Consider the following 7926-nt stretch of genomic DNA (forward strand, 5'->3'; position numbering starts at 1 on the left):
AAATTCAATCTGACTCCTAGGGAAAATACGGCTCTAAAAAATCTCAAATCAGATTCTTCGATCATTATACGTGAGGCTGACAAAGGGGGCAATGTTGTCGTTATGGAAAAGCTAGACTATATGAAAGAAATAGACCGTCAATTGGCTGACACCTCCTGCTACACAAAATTATTGACAAACCCTATTAATGCTCTTACCATACATATAAATATGAGACTCACTGAATGGTGTGAAGTTGGTCTCTTGAGTGAGGAAGAATGCAGATATTTGACAATTTCAGAACCCACCTTTCCGTGCATCTACATTCTTCCAAAAATACACAAGGGCGGCCAGTTTCCAACGGGCCGCCCTATCATATCTGGAGTAAACTCACCCACGGAAAAACATTCCGAATATGTGGACTCATATATCCAGCCACTGGTGCAAAACTTACCTGCATACATTAAAGATACGAAAGACATCTTGGGGAAGTTTGAGGGATTCAAATGGTCGGAGTGCCTTGTCTTTGTGACAATGGACGTTGCTAGTCTATACACCTGCATCAAGAAGGAGTTTGGGATGAAAGCTTTACAATCCTTCTTGGGCCAGAGAACGGCTGATCATTACTCTCACAATGAAGTATTACTAGAAATGACCGATATTATTTTGTCAAAAAAAAATTTCCTACATGATTCTACATGGTTCCATCAAATCCAGGGCACGGCCATGGGTTCCAGGTTTGCTCCCGCTTACGCCGGGCTCTTTATGGGCTGGTTTGAGTGGGAGCATGCCTGGGGTCGTCATGCGGCAGGCTGGATGGAACATGTGATCTTTTGGGGTAGGTACATCGACGATGTAATTATGCTATGGGATGGACCTATCGCCAAACTAATGGATTATCATGTCTACCTTAATGACAACCCGTTCAACGTGAGCCTTACCATCAGTTACAGCCATCGGGAAATAGATTTCCTGGATATTACATTTTTCATCCAAGATGATCTTATACATAGCCGTACTCATAGGAAAATTACGGCTTGTAACAGCACACTGCACTATCAAAGCTCACATCCCCAACATGTTATTTCTAACATCCCTTATGGGGAAATGATCCGTATGCGCCGTAATTGTAGCATGGATGAGACATTTGCTCACAGTGTAGAAGAGACCAAGAAACGATTCCGGGACAGAGGATATCCGGAAACTGTTTTGAAAAAAGCTCACACAAAGGCATTGCAAGTTTCGAGACAAGATACTCTAGCTACCAAGCCAATCAGCAACTCTAGGAAGTCCCCTATTGCATTTGGCACTCAATTTGATGATCGTAGTAATAAGGTTTATAATGTCTTAAGAAAACAATGGCACTTGTTGATGAAAATACCTTGCCTTAAAGATATTATTCCAACCAAACCTAAGATCACATACAGAAGAGGGCAAAACTTACGAAATATCTTATGCCCAAGTTATGTCACCACTCCGAAACAACCAACCTGGCTTAATTCCAAGATGACTGGTTTTTACACATGCAATCAATGCAATGTTTGCAAATTGGGGAAGAATAAAACCAAGACCTTTTGCTTCAATACCAAACGAAGCTACTCAATAAACCATCTAATCAATTGCAACTCCAAATATGTAACGTATGTGGTGGGTTGTCCTTGTGACAAGATATATGTGGGTAGTACTAAAAGGGCTTTGAAAGTAAGAATTCAGGAGCATGTTCGAGCCCGTCTGAATGGTAATCACAGATACCCACTCACCTATCACATGCAGGAAAATCACACAACGGAAGAAGAGCTGTGGTTCATGGGAATAGATCATATACCCGCCAATTTGAGGGGTGGCAATCGGGAACTTTCCCTGAGAAGGAATGAGGCAGGTTGGATCTGTAAATTGCGTAGTGTGGAATTTGGACATAATAGTGATGACGAAATGCATTATTTTTTGTAATATCATCATTCTGCCAGCTTGTCCTCACTTACCTGTTCGAAAATAAGCAAATTGTTAGGTACAACCTAAGTTGCCTTAATTACTGTGACTATCTGAACTCAATATGTAGAAACATTGTTTCTGTATTTACCCGTGATTATATGGCTGTCACATGTCTTTCCGCTCTTTTCTTTTATCTCTTGACCTCGTTTTATTCACTGATTCCCTTTTTTATATAGTTTTTGTAATGGTTATATTTCTGTGTCATTTCTTTCCTATACCTCTGTATCAGTCTCCTCCTATGTCAGATCAGATTTAGGTATATCAATAGGTGTCTTGAGTGGGTGTTATTGTTATCTGTATGTTTCCCCATCTTCGTTCTGTTTTTTTCCTCTATATAAACCCAGAGGGACCGTTGGTCTTACCAATCGGCTTGGGATTAAGTACAGATTTGAGTACGTCTTTCTTTCAGGGGGTTCAGTGGACACCGTTCCATTGCATCCCCTTAATGCTTATGTTTGATCTGTGCACGTGGCGTGGTGCATGATTTTCCATCTTCGATTTTTCTCTGGCACTTTGTGGTGGTGGTGCTCCATTCAGACGGACATATACTGCCCCGTCTATTGGGACATGATTCCCTTTATTATAGGGTCATGAACGTCTATTTATCGGGTGACTTCATCTGCCCCAGGTTGGGGTGAGGGGGGGTTGTAACCTCGTTAGATATATTCTCTCTTCCGTTTAGAGAATATATGATTCCCCTCATTATACTGGCACTTAGAAATTCTGTGAGCGCACTATTCGTTATTTTATTTAGTTTTTGATTTGTGAATTTTTCGCTTATTTTTGGCGTATATAGTAATTAAAATAGTGCTTTACGCGCTTAGATGGTCATGTCCCTGTTGAGTTGGGTACACATATTTCATGTACCCCAACCGCTTCCATGCCGTTTTTAGTATTTGGCTCTCCTATAACTGGGGGACTATACATTTTTCACCATGCTAAGATGGCCGCCACCGTAGTGTCAGAGGAACGTTGACTAGACGCACGTTGCTTTGGTTCTGCACTATCCCTACAACCGGTCGCTTTTCATTTTCCGTTGAGTCAAGTTATATTTTTTCACAGTATATGTCATTTGTTTTTGGTTTACGTTGTAGGCTGATTATATTAGTAACCTTGATATAGGTAGTTGTGATCTTATTGTAACCGCCAACGAGTCGGTCTTAAACAAATTGGTTGCTATGGTAACAACCCATGTGATGTCCTCACCTGGACCCGTTACGCGCACTATTTAAAGATCGCGCTCCTTAGAGACAGGTTTCCTGCCGGGGTATTTTACCGTTGTTCTATCCGTTGAAGACTGCGCATGAACATTTGTCCGGCAACTATTGTATTGCGGTAAGGTTCGAATCGTGCATCGCGCTGTTTACGAAGGATTATGTGGGCTTTAAACTCGACAGTTGGGAACTTTCCCTTCGCTCTCGTTCACTAGTACGTTGTTGAGACTAGTCTAAAATGGGTTCTTGATTAATAGAGCAATATGGGCCCCTTAGTTACTTTTGTGCATTATGTGTTGAGTTTGTTTCTTGGTTCATTTGAGGAAGAAATAAATTCTCCTCGTTTGTCTGTCATTAATTGTATGGTGGCTGTGCAATAAGATAGGATTTCATGCTTAAATTATTGTAGATAGATGTTTACTTAAGTGTAATTTTAGAAACTCTGAAATAATAGTTGATTTTCTCCCTTCCTATTCCTAACTGTTTGTTTATCTAATCTCTGTTTTATAAAAATATATCCCGGATTCCCACTTTTTTGTAAAATAAAATAATACATTCCGGTTTTCTTTTAGAATATTGGGACGCTGCCCACTGCCCACATCTGTAGAACCAGAGGGTGCATGATTCCTATGAACGTGGAATCTTTGTATAGTTCACTTACAGGACCACAATGAAACTCTGGCGTGAATCTGTGAGTCATACGCGGTGTTTTTGATACATACATTTTGTTGTGGCAGTACTTAATTTGTTTTTGCTTTTGTTTTTGTTTGTGGTGCCTTGAGATTTTAGATGTATTGATTATGATTAGGTGCACTGTCTGATTGTGTTTTGGTCGTAGAACTGATTGGAGGGAACGTTGCCGCTCACTTTGAAACTATTTAGGATTGGTGAAACACTCTGGAAGATATTTCCTTCTTTGAACGTTGCCATATCCCTGTGGTAGGTCAGACTCTCTCTCTTGCCTTCCTTTTTTCTGTTTATTCGTGATTATTTCTTCCTCTTTGAATATCTTGCCCTTACCCCATGACACTACTTGTATACTGGGTATGATTTGATCCAGTCATTACTAGAATTGATTCTTGTTTCGTTTGACCCCTCAAGAGATATATATAAAAATATAAAAATATAAAATTATGTAATGGTGTAAAATAATTCAAAATAATTCAAAATAATTTTTTTTAAAAAGTTAAAAAAATTTATAAAATAACTTCAATAATGAAAAAATATGTAGGGCTTTCCATTAAACATAATGTTATGTATGGAATGGTCTGTTTGAAAAGTCTAGAATAGGAAAACTGTTGTTATATGACAGATTGTATATAATGTCGTTTTGTCTGTTTGCCGTCTTTTTACATGTGTATAAGTGTCTTTTTATATATATGTAAGTGCTTTTTCGTATATGTATTTTTATATGTGTGATATTTATATGTACTTTTTTACTTATGATTAATAGCCCTGAAGAAGTCCTTGTTCAGGACGAAACGCGTCGGCTGGTCTTTCTGTAGAAAAACGAAAATAAAATGAATATATAAAAAATGATTCTTGAAGACAATTCATAACCACGTATGATCTGTGTGACTTTGAGCTCCTCGTGTGGTGCACCTCTTTTTTTTTGTTAATTACATTCATTCCTTAGGGAATAGGCATTGTAACAGTGGGTGCTATAGAGTGTGCACACGATTTTCCCTTAAATAGAGAGTTAGCAAAGGGAGAGTTATATTAGGTTAGGTGCTGGTCGACTGAAGGTTCCACTGTTATCTTCTGTTTTATATATATATTTATATATATATATATATATATTACCTACTGGCAGTCGCCAGTAGGTAGTTATAGTTAGAACCTAGTTTCCATAGGAAAAGCATTTTTTGATTTGCTAATAACTTTGGCGTCATTTGTAGGGGTGGGCGGAATTTGCGAAATTAACTTTCGTAAATTATCGCGAAAATGTTTAAAATTATCGCAAACAAGTGGAAATATCGCAAAAATGCGGAATTTTTTTTCCCGCATGTTCGCGAGATTTTCTGCATGGTTGCGGGTTGCCAACGTACCCATGTGGTTGCTTGCAGGCGCGGCCATCTTCTTTTGAGTTGTCTCACGGTGCATGATCGCGAGAAGAAAGACGTGATCGCGCGACACATGACGTCACTGCGGGCGCGAACTGTCGCGAGACAGCGCAAATGGCTAAAAACAATACAACATCTCATGGAGAACGTGACCGGATCAAGAAAACTTGTCGGCGAACGCAGGGATTCAGGTAAGGCGATCGCGCGCGCGCGAGAATGTATTATTTTACAGCGCGAGCAAGAAACAAATTATCGCCAAGCTGCGGAAACCGGAAACTTTGACATTTTCGCGCTCTCCGCGGAACGCGAAAATATCAAATTATCGCAATTTTTGCGAACGGAACGAAATTTTCGCCCAGGCCTAGTCATTTGACGAATCTTCCTGAAATTCTCCCAAAAAAGTCTATCCAGGTCAGCTCCTATCCTGAAAGTTTGGGAGTGATTCGTCAAGCGGGGGCTAAGAAAAAAGGGAGGTCCCAAAAGTCTGTTTTGTCCATGTTAATTTTCATAGAAAATTTTGCGACGACCTACAGCTTGAACTGCTGAACGGAGTTACCCCAAATTTGGCAGAAAGGTAGAGCTTGGTTCAGAAAGTGACCTCTTTTTAAATGGTGTAAATCCGTTCAGTAGTTTTTGAGAAATTCAAAAAATATGAGTAAAAATATCAATTCCCATAGGAAACTTTGTGCAAGGCTGCAGCCGAAACTACTGAACAGAATTACTCAAAATTTGGCAGAAATGTAGTGCTTGGGTCACAAAGCGACCCTTTTAAACATGGTGTAAATCCGTTCAGTAGTTGCTGAGAAATAAGAAAAATAAAAGTTTCGATATCTGGGTGGAGCCTAAGTCGCGTGCGTGAGCTTCAATGTGATTGGCTGCTAGCACTCCAAACCAGGAAGTGTTGGCAGCCATCTTGTCGTTCGGTACAAGCGAGTCACCCAAAAACGGAGAAACAAAGGTATAAAACAAGAGAAGGGGGCAGGGTAGAAAAACCCTGACCCACTAGTCTGCTCAGGGGGTCCCAGGAGGACCCCCAGGACCCAAAACATAATTTACATTTTTTTTCTTTTTTTAATGAGGGCCTTCGGTGGGCTAGGTTGTGGGGGTATTTCTTAAAAAATAATAGCAGTGGCCCGCAGGAGTTGCGGGGGTCCGCGGGGTCGCGCAGCTTTGGGCTTCACTGATGTTGGGAGGGGGGTTGCGCAGCCCCCATCCTGGAGTTTTCTATGTGCTTGTAACTTTGGCGTCATTTGACGAATCTTCATGAATTATCCAAAAAGTTTCTCTTTTTTTGATTAGCTCCTATATTGAAAGTTTGGGGGTGAATGGTGTAGGAGGGGCTGATGAAAAAGAGGGTCCTAAAACGTGGTTTCTCCATGGAATTTCCATACAAAACTTTACAGAAGACTACAGGTGAAACTGCTGAACAGAATTACGCCAAATTTGACAGGGAGAAAGGTGATGGTCCAGAAAGCACGCTTTTGTTTAAATGTTGTGAATCCGTTCAGTAGTTTTTGAGAAATATCACATTTTACAGATATGGAAATGTGAGAATTCTGACATGTGATTGGCTGAGGGGTTACTAGCACGAGCGTGCGGCTCATTGCCTGTGAACTGTTGAAACCAGGAAGTGTTTGCAGCCATTTTGTGATTTACTCCATCAGCTCGCATGTCTCCATGTAGAAGCCATTGGGTCCACAGTTTTACCTCTGCGAGGCAACACTGGCATCTGTGTGAGATATGCCTTTCACGCTTCCTCTCCTTATATCACTAGATCACGGCTATGGCTTTAGAAGCCCGTTCGTCGGCTCCCACCTCTCTACGTTTGCAAGCTAGTACGCTGCTGTGGGGCGCAAGTGTCCCTTTGGGAGACTGGGTGCGAACTGTTGATAAGTCACACTATATGAGCATTGAAAAGCAATTTTGTGATTGAGTCCGTCAGCTTGCATCTGTCCGAAGCAACTCTGAAAACAAACCGGAGGTCTGTCTATGCGTGATACCCCTTTCACGCTGCTTCTTTCCATATCAGCAGGCAACGCACCCTGTTCCTATATCACCAGCATACCCCCAACAACCTTATTGGGCCCGCAAGTCTCCCTATGCGAACCACTGGTGGGCTCACAGCTGTTCTGGTGGGACTTCTCAGGGCTGCAGTTGTATCTGTGAAGCCAAGACTGGAAATATACCGCAGGTCTCTCTCTGCGAGATACCCCCTTCATGCTCCCTCTGCCCAACATGACCAATTTGAAGCTATGCTTTTAGAAGCCACTGCGTCAGCTCGCAGCTCTCTATCTTTGCGAGCTAGGCCGCTGCTGTGCCTCTTCGTCTTCGGGCTAGTACGCTGCTGTTCCTTTGGGAGCGGACGGCCCGTAGTTCTCCCTCTGCGAGTCGAGCCCAGGGGCCGCAGCTGTTCCTCTGCGAGCCTGGGTGCGAACTGTTGATAAGTCACACTGTATGAACATTTAAAAGCAATTTTGTGATTGAGTCTGTCAGCTCGCATCTGTCCGAGGCAATTCTGAGAACATACCGAAGGTCTGTCTGTGGGAGATATTCCTTTCACGCTGCTTCTCACCACATCAGCAGGTAACGCACTCTCTTTCCACATCACCAGCATACCCTCAACAACCTTCTTGGGCCAGCAAGTCTCCCTCTGCGAAGCAGCTCCTTGTCCGCCATCC

This window comes from Triturus cristatus, chromosome 2_2 (genome assembly GCF_964204655.1).
Source record: "Triturus cristatus chromosome 2_2, aTriCri1.1, whole genome shotgun sequence".
NCBI lineage: Eukaryota > Metazoa > Chordata > Amphibia > Caudata > Salamandridae > Triturus > Triturus cristatus.